At 36.1% G+C, this 12,901-nt stretch overlaps 1 long non-coding RNA gene across 1 annotated transcript in view; it reads left to right on the top strand.

Annotated features, from left to right (window-relative positions):
- The window catches only part of LOC107700076 (uncharacterized), a 29,661-nt gene extending 29,120 nt beyond the window's left edge, over positions 1-541 (top strand). Inside the window, exon 3 of the long non-coding RNA XR_001635516.1 lies at positions 478-541. This is a non-coding gene — a long non-coding RNA (uncharacterized LOC107700076). The remainder of the gene's footprint in view (positions 1-477) is intronic.
- Positions 542-12,901: the final 12,360 nt, after the last annotated feature.

Genomic DNA, 12,901 nt, shown 5'->3' with positions numbered 1-12,901 from the left:
TGTGTGTGTGTGTGTGTGTGGATAGAGAGTCGGACTTGTAACCCGAAGGTCGTGGGTTTGAGTCTCAGGTCCGGTAGGGACTGTAGGTGGGGGGAGTTAATATCCAGCACTCTCTCCACCTTCAATACCACGACTGAGGTGAGACCCTTGAGCAAGGCACCGAACCCCCAACTGCTCCCCAACTTGGCTGCCCACTGCTCCAGGTGTGTGTTCATGGTGTGTGTGTGCGCGTGTTTGTTCACTACTCACTGCTGTGTGTGTGCACTTGGATGGGTTAAATGCAGAGCACAAATTCCAAGTATGGCAAACCATACTTGGCCTCACGTCCTTTCCTTTTATTTATTTTTTTTTTTTCAACGCCTCCTTGTAAGAGCTAATATGTCATTTCTTTCTCATTTTGTCTCTCCCCACAATCTCTCTCCTACTTCATTTTTTCACTCTCTTTCTTTCTATTTTCACCACATAGAATCCATGCAGTTGAGCCAGATCTGTTGTTTTATTCCACCTGCCAAGGATTATGCTATATGAGGACTTTCAGCGTCTCTTTGATCTAACTCTTGGATGGAGTGGAAGTCAACAGCAATGACTTCAACATGTGTCTAATCTGATGGTCGGCGTTTTGTGAACTGGAGCTGCTTTGTAGCTTTCAAACATGGATCAGCTTTTCTGAATTAAGGACTCTGGCTGTAAAACAAAAATTAAGTGCGGATACAAGCTTTCATTCACAGTGTAAGTCATGATGGTTGATGATGAAACGAGTTAAATGTGTTCTGTGTTCTGGAGAATTTATGTATTGCTTGGTTTTTTTGGCCCCCACTGAAAAATGTTCTGCTGTCTAAGAGTCCTAAATATGAATAACCTCACTAAGAGGGTATTACATGTATATCTCTCAAAACAAATCATACTTAACAAACAGGACTTGTCTTGTGCTTTGCTGTGTTATCTCAGAGAAAGGTATGCATGAAGATGAAATCTCACTGATGCAGAGCTATCTGTTTATATGATCGACTGCTTTCTTCAGCTGCAGGAGCGTTAAGAGGTCCACAATAGGATAGATGAGTTATCTCCCTGTCTCCTGCTTCATCCCGCTTTCTTGCTTTTTTTCCCCTCTTTTTCTTTTTCTCATTGTCTCATAAGCTGTTGTGCAGATTTCCCTCAGTTCAGAAGGACTTGTGTTAGATCAAGCATCTCTGAACTCTTTGAATATTTATACAATTAGATGCTTTAGAGCAGAGGTCTAGTGGGTTCTGAAACAAACAAACAAAAAATACTATGTCTTAAAACAAAAATTGCTTCACGGCTTATGTTTAAGAATTATTATTAATAATATAACAACATTTTTCTTGCAAAAAATCAATAGCATAAACATAAACATGCAGCAATCCATTTGTTATCATGTTACAAGGCATTAAAACTGATACTTAAAAATGAAAATTCTGTCATTTGCCCACCCTCATGTTGTTCAAAACTGAATTTCTTTCTTCTGTTGAATACAAAATAAGATAATTTTAAGGATTTGTTGGAAACCAAACAGTTGACAGTAGGCATTGAGGGGGACCACAAACTGTTTAGTTACCAACACTCTTCGAAATATCTTCTTCTGTGTTCAAAATAAGCAATAAATTCATACAGGTTTGGAACAGCATGAGGCTGCACAAAATGATTACATAATTGTTATTTTGGGGTAAACCTTTAAGGTTACATCACATAATATTCATTACTTTATTATAAATTTTTTTTTTTTTTTTCAGATATGAGAAACATAATTATTTTATTTTATTTACTTGTTACAGTTTTGGGTCATTCATTTTATTTATTTTTTTAGTCCATATTAAGTCATTTTAGTCATTTGAACAAGATTTTCTTTTTTTCATAGCAAACTGTAATATAAACATTTTGGATGATAAATTATCTCAATTCATTGGCAGGGGTAGACACTGAGTTTTTGTGATAATATATTAATTATATTTTAATGCAATACAAACACTTGCTGTTTATCATCTACACGAAGCAAACATTTTCCATCTCAGACCTGCCCATTCTGTTCATGGAAATTTCCAATATGAACAACTTATTCTCTGTTAATACTGCCACATGTTCTTATCGGCACTTAAACACCCTTTGTGTTTTCTGCCAACAAGACTCTGTTTCCTAAAACATATTTGCACCCTCATCCCTTCTGCCCTCAAAAACATATTAACATTTTCACCCGGGTGCTTATGGACATAAAATAACCATTGCGAGAGACAGAGAGAGAGAAAGACACGGAGCTGGAACACTGACAGCAGCGTTCATAAGGTTTCAATATCTGAAAGGTGCCCCCTCCTTCTCTACAGTGTCATGTAATACAAAACTGTGGGAGACTATAAAAATATAGCTTTCCAATTTTTTTTCATCACTAATTGATGGATGTCTAAAATATAAAAATAAGGAGAAGCCTAAAACAGACCCAAGGCCCTGCCCGCGTCTGAACTATGACAGGCTGAAATGCAGATCCCTTTTTAAGTACAGCTTTTATTTTGACATTATTACAAACTGCACTTTTTAAAGCATTCTTTTTAAATACACATAAGTGGCCTTAATTTCATTTCCTTTCACCTTTTTTTTTTTTTTTTTGATAGACACGTTCTCTGAGGTGTGTGTGTAAGTATAAGACAAATTTGGACAAGCATTATAAAACAAAATCCTTGTTCTGTTCTTAAAAACACTGAAATTTGATACTGATTGAGCTTCTGTTTAAACATAAGTACCGTTAACCAGAAAATTGTATTTTGAACTATATTAAAATATAGTTACTAATACAAAAATCTAGATAATATAAGAGTCTGTCTTTGAATATTGTTTTTTCTCTGACAAATAAAAACATAAATACTGGCCAAGTGAATGCAAATAGCTTTGATCTTAGCTTTACATTGGGGAACAATTTCATGAAGTCACTACACAGTCACTGGGCTGCTATCAGTAGGGTTTGGCCATGAGCCGACTGAGTGCGGACGAGTCTTTCACTTGTCCGTCATCAGTCAAAAGCTCATTTGTCCCATCAGCCAGTCGTACAGAAGCAGACAGCGTCGGTCTCTCTGTAAAGGCTCCTTTCTGACTCCACATTTATTGCTCAGCCTGCAGAAAGGAAGCTCATTTATCTCCAGTGTCACTCCTTTATTATTCCTTCATTTTCTTTGGCTCTGTTTGTGCACATACAGCCTGTGAGTCACTGGAAGCCTTCATTCATTCAAATGTCCAAAATATGCTATTTTAGAAAATGGTCATTGGTCATTAATAATCCTTAGAGATTAACAATTTCCATAGAGGATTTACATGGTATGAGTAATGAATAATTGAGTATGTACATGCACATTCATTTTCTACTTAGCTTAAAGTGATAATTTGCACATGTGCAGTTAGTACTAATAGTCTAAGATTTCATTATTTTTAATTTAATAATATATTTGTCAATTAATCATATTACTATAAAAAAATCTGAGTGAAAAGTTGAAATGAACATGCTTTTGGTGGGTCATTTTTGTTATGCAGCACTTTATGTGCTATGTAAATAATATATATATATATAGAACTTGATTAATTATAGCTTGACTATTTAAACAACAGCAAGAAAATGAGCAGGATGCCTAACAGGATGAAGATGAAGTTCAAAACTTTTTGCCATTTCTCAGGGATTAGCATTAGGGTGTAAACTTGAAGTTTAAAAATATATATTTCACAATTTTGATATGATCATACCGATATATAGTACGGAATGTTTTAGAGGAAGACAAACCAACTAATACTACAAAACATCACAGAATAAATCAAATCTATTTTAAATATATACAAATGTTTGTGCTTTTGTTTATCCAGCAAAAATGATGTCACTTCCTGGAGAATGGTGTCATTAAGGATCTGGCACATATTGCAAAAGATTAAAAAGACTGTACGTAAAACTGAGAAATAATTGTAATATATGATATAAATTATTATATATTATTATGGATTCTTATATTAATTCTTATATATAATTACATATAAATTATTATATATAAATGTGGCAAAAATGGCAATATCATCTCAAACCAAAGTAGTGAAATTATTTAAAATGTATCCCATGTTCATTGAATTGCGATATTGTTATAAAAGACAAAATGCTTATATGATTAGTGACACTGTGGAAATAGTGCATCAGCTTGGATAGCCTTTTTATGCATAAAATTTTTTCACCCAAAATCTTAAAACTTTTATTTTTTATTTTGTTTACATTGGGGGGGGGAAATGGATCCAATTTGTATTCTGTATATATTCTGTATACGCATAGGGCCAGATTTACTAAACGGAGCAAATTAGCGTGAGACCGAAATCCCATAAAGGCATCATTGGGAGTGTAAAGTGATCTACTGACAATGCGCAAAGAACACCAATAGAGCCAGATCATTTCCACAATGACCAACACAATCTACCAAGAGCAGCACAAATTAGCATCTATCACAGCCATGTCAAGTGGGTTAAGACTTTTTTTAAAGTTTTTTTTTGGATGTTAAATAATGGCGCAAATACCAGTAAACTGATACTGCAAACCTTAGTAAAGCATATGCGTATGCAATAAGGTTAGCTGCAAAATTAACTGTCCATGTCTTTTCATCACTAATATTTCACTGCCTGTCTGTCTCCTAACAGTAGTTTTTTGTAACACCAAAAGAGGGTTTGTTCTGGCACAAGCTGTTAGTAATGGTGTTACACCAGCAGCGGTAGTAGAAATAGCTTGAAGAGCCACAGTAAATCTGCTCTGTATTCAATGTCATATTGACACATGGTGATAAGATGTTAGTGTGTTTGAAGTTTTTTCTATGCCAAAACTGACATTACAGCTTTTGGACGATGGGGTGAGAGAATCATCGACACATCTGCAGGCCAGCGGAAATACCGAAATCTTGCATGCTTCTTTGATTGTTACATTTAACATATCATGTGCGCTACCAGCGCTGCTGCTGCAAAGCATTAAGCTCAGTAACCGATCTCTTGTAAAATGCGCTTGGAAATACTATAGAAATGGAACGCATGAGCATGAGGATTCCACACGGTTATCCTAGGAGATGATAAACAAAAGGATAAGGTGATATACTTTAAGTGATATATTGAGCACATTTGGGATTGCACAAAAAGAGAGAGAGAAGAGAAAATAAAAGAAGAAGGTTGGGGGTTGAAGACTGAGGCATCACCTCTGATTTATTCTAATCCGTAAAGGTTAGTGTATCTAAGAACAGATCAGTTGGGTAGATCACATCACCCCACATCCGTTACACATTTGCTTTTCACATCCGTTTCACATTTCCAAATCTTTTTACAAAAGGCTGAGAGGCAGTGGACAGATGAAGGACAGAACTGTCCAGCCTGGAAAGAGTCTTCCAGAAACAAAAGGAAAACCTCTAGCAGAGATTAATGCTCTCCTCTATATATTCCGATTTAGAATCCAGATCTGCTTCTCTTTTATGGCTTTCTGTGCATTCCTTTGGTATTGTACTCTCACGGAAATCCTGTTCGGCAGGCCGTTGCAGTTACTGCAGGCAGTCCGTTTGGATCCGCTCGTGTTTAAGCAACGCAGACCTGGCGAGTTCATCTTCACACAAACCTCAAAGCCTGTGGTCCTTCAAATCTTTTGTGTTAACTTTTATGGAAAGTGTTTATGCAGGGTCAGGGACGCCGCCTTATACTTCTCTTGTCCTTGGGCAGGGTTTTACAGTGAGGTTGAGTGTTTTGTGTTCAAAGAACATAAGGGCAATGTTCACAGTGGCAGAATATAGTAACAGTCCTTTTCTGTAGTGTTTAAACCTTTTTTGTTTTACTTGTTTTGTTCTCTTTTGGTTTGTTTTGTGACTGTCCTTTTAAAAATTGCTTGTAAATCTGTCATTATGCTTTATTTTCACCAAATCTTGGATTCAGCTTTTCTTTTTTTTTTGGCACAGGTTTTGTATTTCTTTTTGGAACTGACTGATCATAAACCTCATTGATCTGAGCTTATGCACCTCAGTTTTGCATGGAAAAAAACATTAGTGGATAATTTCAGCAATGTTCACTCAAAAACTGAGGTGAAAAATTGAAAGAAAACATGCTAATAAAAAGACTGAATCCAATATTAGGTAATAATATAGCATAACATTTTTGACCAGGAGTACCACAACTGTAACAATGGGAGGAAAAAATCCCCAAAAGAAGTACAAAAATTATCCCAATTTTTTTGGAAAGTTGTTATACCCTGTGTGAACAAAGCCAGTAACTTTTAATCCAATGTAATAACATTAACTTGCATTTTCGGGGAAAAAAGAAAATCCTCTTCAAGGCAAAATGACCAGAACACAACATAACGGTTAAAACATGGGTGACACAATGTGAATACAATGTGAATTGTGTACGGAGCCTGTTTAGTCATCTCTAAATTTTGGAGGGCTCAAGTCAAAGAGTTATACCTTCAAAACAACAATACATCACATTCCCAGGTAAAGCACTGACAGTGTGAGAGAGGAAGTGGACTTTTGCTGTGTCCTGCTGAGTCCTCTGCAGTTAAACGACCAGCCTCCCACCAGGGGAAAGCACACCAAAAGGAAAAGCAAATCCAGGGGAAACATGTTACAAATGCACTTGATATCCCAAGTAGAAAGATAAATAGAACGTTAGTCAACAAGAAAGTTTAGAAGTTCAAACTTCTAAAGACTGTTTTCCATTGCATCGATTACTGAGTGCGTGTGTCTCTTGTGCTGTAGTTTGTGTACTCTTCCCAGTGCCCAGGATAATATGAGACTCAGTAACTGATCCCATGATGGATGAGTGTTGCATGAAATCCCACTTTCAGATGGACGCTAGAAAGAGGAAGATCATATTTATTCTTTTTGATAGGGCACCATTATGAGTAACTGTTTGACATATTTGGGGATGTGTCAGGACATTTCCTTTGCATTCCTTTTTAGAACTTAAGAATTTTCACCCCACATTTAACATTTTTTTTTGTAATGTTTTCCAGTAAAAAAAAAAAACGAATTAATTGAGAATAAAAATTGCATAATATAAGAACTGCATAAATAGTTGTCCTATATCTTGAATTTAATTAATTTTTCGTTCACACTTTGTTTTAAGGTCCAATTCTCACTATTAACAAACCATCAACTATGACGTTTGCCTCAATAAACTCCTAATTTGGTGCTTATTAATAGTTAGTAAGGTAGTTGTTAAGTTTATGTATTGGGTAGGATTAGGTATGTAGAATATGGTCATGCAGAATAAGTGCTTTATAAGTACTAATAAACAGCCAATATGTAAATAATAGACATGCTAATAAGCAACTAGTTGTTGTCGTTGTTATTGTTATTATTATTATTTTAAGTACAAGTACAAGTACTTAAAAAGCAAAACTGTTTGCCAATGGGCTATGGTTTGCAGTAAACTTACTTAAGGATGTTATGGTGATATTTTGTTTTGTTTTGTTTCTTGTAATTAAATTGTCATGTATCCCTATATATATATATATAGTAACACTTTGTTACCATATATAAATTTAATCTGTTTAATATATTTGTTAGGGATACATCATACACATATAAATCTATGATTTCTTGGGTTAAGCCACTGTTTCAGTGTTCACAGTTTTCTTTTTATGAAAGCCTCTCTGTAACTCTGAACAAACAACATAACCAATTCATAATGAAGAGCGGCGGCCACATACCTGTTTGCAAACAGACCTAAAACATATTGCCACCCCTGCTTCTTATTTTATGCCTTTTCCTAGGAAAGCACAACACTTCCTCTCATATGAAGCACTGTAATCTGGTGCCTTTTGGAGCTGTTGCATGGTTAACATGAGGGTGTGAGATCTGAACTCTGAATGGGACAACAGTGCAGTCATGGGGAGCGCAAGGGCAAAGCCGCAGTGAGAGTGAAGAAGAGGACTTGTGGAGACCTGTAAGGACCTGTGTTCCAGGACCTCTCTTGCCAGTCTCCCATGGATTACCTTCCAGGGCCTATATGGATTAAATGTTCTTAAGAAGCGGTAAGACTACCCAACAAAGTGTTTGGAAGGCTTTAACATGTCAGGCTTTGAGTGAACTAAGGTTTCAAGGGCCAAATAATATCCAGTGAGAGTCATGTCAAGCCCTTTGGATGAATAAGAAATCGCCTTTATGGACCATTACAATGGACAAAAGACTTTAGAGCAAAATATCTGTTTATACGATATGAATATGTGAAACTCATCCCAACAATAGCTCATCATTCAAATCTTGAAGAAGACAAATGCAGCTGAGAGTCAGAAAGAAATATCGATAGACTGAACTGTCTGGTTGCAATTATGTCCTTCCCAAGATGATGCAATTGTAACAGTCAGAGCCCCTTCTGAAGGACATGTCCACCAGAATGGAGGCTGGAGGTGTAGGGTGAGGTTGAGGAGCGACATGCTATCTCTTCTAGGCACCTACGGACTGTCATACTGCTCAGTATGTTCCCTCAGAAGAACGAGGATTCTGTGCCAGGCCACTCGTAAATAACCCCTCTCCATTGGGAAGCAGCGGAGGCAGGAAGAGCGGCTGAGTTTTGATACTTATTACAGATGCAGGAAATTTCATTTTGAAAAAGCAGAACTGGGTTTAACAACCTCTCTGATCGCAAGGGGAAAGGATCCTTGCACTGTCCATCTGATGTATTTATTAGCTCTGTTTGTACACACAATGGAGTTCAGCGGCTGTGGAGAAGAGGGATCAGCTCAGCCATCTGAACCACAGGTCTCGTCTACATGAATGAATAACTCTTTCTGCTGTTACAACACAGCCTCTGGATGAAATTTGTAACGGTCAAGCTTGGAAATAGAAGGTTATGCATGTTGGGTCCTCAGGGCCAGCAGGTTGGGGTAACAGATGTGATGCACTGAAATCTGACAGAGATTTAGAGGTTGGTGGCAATACAACAATCCCTGAAGCTGAACTTTCATGAGGTTCTCACTGCTGGGTTACAAGCAGCCACATAATTGGTTAGTTTTAAGATTTATCCAGGATGGATGCTTAATTAATTAATTTACATAAGAAATGTTTGTTGAGCATCAAATCAGCATATTGATGCTTTCTGAAGGATCATGTGACACTAAAGACTGGAGTAATGGCTTTGCCATCGCATGAATAAATTAATATAGAAATAGTTTATTATTATTGCAATAATATTTCACAATATTACTGTTTTTACTGTATTTTGTATCAGAGAAATGCAGCTTGGTTGAGCAGAAGTAACTCAAAAACAAAACAAAAATCAAACTGACCGCAAACTTTTGAACGGTAGTGTATTCATTCATTCATTCTGTTTTATTTATGATTAGTTATTTTAAAGCATGTTTTCCCCTGAAATATTCACCTCGACCTTTAAACTTTAGGTGAAATAAATGCTGTTGATGAGCTGAAATAGACTTCATTTACTGAAAATGATATAAGTAAATCCAATAGCTTTGGCAAGCCTGTTTGAGTCCTGATGAAAGCAGGGAACATTCACACGAGTCGTTGTGAACATGTCGCTGCGTCTGTCTTGCGTCACCAATAGCTCAACTGGGTCAAGTTTTTTACAAGCCAGCGCAGTCAAGCATGACACACCAGAACAGTATCCTTTTTTCCTTTTCCTTTTTCAACATGTGGTGCTTTTTGAAGTCACACAGACTATTATATGCACTTTGCTTTTTCCATCAGTTCGTCAATTTAAAACCAAATCGATGTATTGTCATTCTCTGCGGTCCAATATACATTCTGAGTTTCCTCCAAAATAATAGCCCATATTTTCTGCAGCGAGATAAAAATGGTTGAATTGGACCATTAAAAAGTTAGCTTGGACTGTAAGAGCAGCCTTTGAAGGTACAAGCCTGGAAGTGAATACTTAGTAATTGTAGCAGTAATTGTAAAAAAAAAATGTTTTTTTTTAAATGTGGACTGTCAAGCCTGAAAGGAGCCTATAAGAATGGAACTAGGTGGACGGGGTTAAAAGATTTTATTATTTCCTTTGAAAAATTGATTTCAGTTTATAAAAGTGCTCTCGCAAAGGTGTCAAATACAATTCCCCTTTCTCTCTTCCTACTAAATCTTTCAGGCAGAAGCTTTTAAAACTTCAAATGCACCGAGATCCTCTTACACATGTCATGGTATAGCCCTATATAGACTTTCCCTGGTCACTCAGTGCCTGAGACACCAACGTGTTCGGTGGAAATGAGGATTTTTCCACTGAGGAAGAAACAGTTAAAGACTGTGCACTAGTGGTCTGGCTTTTCCATCACCTCTGCAGACGGTACCATCACATCAAGCACGGCTGTCAGGGTGTCCGCTGCATGGAGGCCATTTCTTAAATGCGACCAGCTCTGTTGTCATTCATTACGAACACAGCTGTCTGCCCTCCAGGTCTGCTGGGTCACTGCCAAGCTACTACATTTAGTTGAAGACTTGATTCAAGAAATAATTTTGGCCATTACATTTATAAATGGCAGATAATTCTGGAAAAACACTTGATCTCTGAGCAATATAAAAATAATCTACATGCAGCTAATGTTCATAAAAATGCTTATTTCAAAGTATTATCGTCAGAATACCAAGACAACCAAGGAGCAGCTTTCTTTTACAATAGTCTTGTGGTGATCCTTTGGGATATTTATTTTGTTCTGTTTTGTTTTGTGATATTGGTATTGCAATTTAATGGTATTGTAAAAAAGTGAATTAACATTCATTCCATTGTCATTCCAAATGTATGACTGTATGACTTTTTCCTTTCAAAAGGAGATACTTAGCAGAATGTCCAAACTGCTTTTTGTTTATGCACTGTTTTAAAAAAAAAGGCACAAAACCTGTCACTGGGACGTTACCCTTACACCTTTATACTTTATTTACCCCCTAAAGGGTGAATTTTTGTAATTCATATTTGTACCACAGTGGTACATATTAGTTCCTTTTGACCGCTTTTGCACCTTTTTTTCTGAGAGTGTACGATGAAAGTGGATGGGGACCAGAGAAAAGAGCATCTTGGACATTGTACTAAATATCTCTTATTGTGTTTCACGGAAAATCATACTGGTTTAGTGTAATATGTGGGTGAATAAATAATTTTCTTTGTTTTGTTTTGCTCATATTTGTATTTTGGTGAACTATCCCTTGAAGATAATGCTTCTTAGTTTTATAGAAAGGGTTGGTGTTTATTTATGAAGAACATTAGTGAAAGGAGCGCATAGAAACATGTCTTTTTCCACATGATGAGTGACAGAGTGAAACTGGCACTTCGCCATTGCTGTCTTTTGTCCGTTGCCATGCTCTCATCAAACAGAGTGATCCACCCCATTTCCTTGAAGAATCAACAGCACTCTGAATTAGTTTGCTGGATGTTTCTATTATAAGCAGTGCTAGATATGACAGATTGTTTACTGCCATTATCAAAGAGAGCTCATTTGAATCCAATTAGTTTGTGTGTATTTAAATCTTGAACACATCCTTTATTTTCCTAATCATTGTCATGACTCAAGTGACAGCAAATTGCAACAGAGCAAACAGAAGTGATGTATTGTATATGGGTTGATACATACAATTTCCTAATGTGGAGCTATTGTAAAGTACAGTAATTATAATGAAAAACATATATGTGCTGTTTAAGCATATAACCTATGGGTGTGGGACTAATAATGATGGTTTTGAACGTTGCCTCATAGGGTCATATTTGGTGCAGCGGATATAAATCTTTCACTCTGTTACTGTAATGTGTGCAGGAAGTCTTACATTTGGCTGCCGCTAGCAGCTGAGCTGCACATGTTAGACCCCCTGCCTTTCAAAGGGCATCTTAATAGATTTCTGAGGAGAAAAATACTTTACAGTATACTTAAATAAGCAATAATTATCATATTGTCATCTTTGAACTAATCACTCACTACTAAGGGCAAATTTGTTTTCCTGTAAATTAGTAATGGTAATGTCCTATCATATGATCTCGCAGTTGTTCAGTAAGGAGCACTGCACACAGTTCATTTTTACAGGGGTGATATAATTTTTTCCCTCTAAGAAAACATGAGGATTTTTCTCATAGATTTCACCAGAACGCCTTTGATCAAGTGATAGCCATGCTCCAAGAGCTGTTTTGCAGGTGAGAGTATTTTAAGACTCGTCAATTTTCTATAATGAGCTCTAAGACATCAATCATTTGTTACCACACATTCAAACCAACCTTAAAGTGACAGCACCAAGAAATGTAGACGTCCCTGTGTGATTGATCATATTTTGTATCAGACTCTAGTAACCCTTTATGTCAGGAATAAACTATATTCTGGAAAAATGTGACCGTGGAGCACAAAACCAGTCTTAAGTGGCTTGGGTATATTTGTAGCAATAGCCAAAAAAACATTGTATGGGTCAAAATTATAGATTTTTCTTTTATGCCAAAAATCATAAGGATATTAACTAAAGATCATGTTCCATGGAGATATTTTGTAAATTTTCTACTGTAAATACATCAAAACTTCTTTTTTGATTAGTAATATGCATTGCTAAGAACTTAATTTGGACAACTTTAAAGGTGATTTTCTCAATATTTCGATTTTTTTGCACCCTCAGATTCCAGATTTTAAAATAGTTGTATCTCGGCCAAATATTGTCCTGTCCTAACAAACCATACATCAATGGAAAGCTTATTTATTCAGATGATGTATAAATCTCAATTTTGAAAAATTGACACTTAAGACTGGTTTTGTGGTCCAGGGTCACATATAGAGCATGCACAGAGGTAAGAAAATATTCTCAAATATGTTTAAAATATTTGTAAAATAATCTTAATTTTTAAATAAAAAAATTACAAAATTTAACAAATGTAAATATTATATAGAAATTATATATATTTTTTTTTTTTTTTTTTTTTTGAAAAATATTTATAA

The sequence above is a fragment of the Sinocyclocheilus anshuiensis genome, unplaced genomic scaffold, assembly GCF_001515605.1.
Source record: "Sinocyclocheilus anshuiensis isolate Anshui unplaced genomic scaffold, SAMN03320099.WGS_v1.1 scaffold983, whole genome shotgun sequence".
Lineage (NCBI taxonomy): Eukaryota > Metazoa > Chordata > Actinopteri > Cypriniformes > Cyprinidae > Sinocyclocheilus > Sinocyclocheilus anshuiensis.
This window is presented reverse-complemented; position numbering and strand designations above follow the sequence as displayed.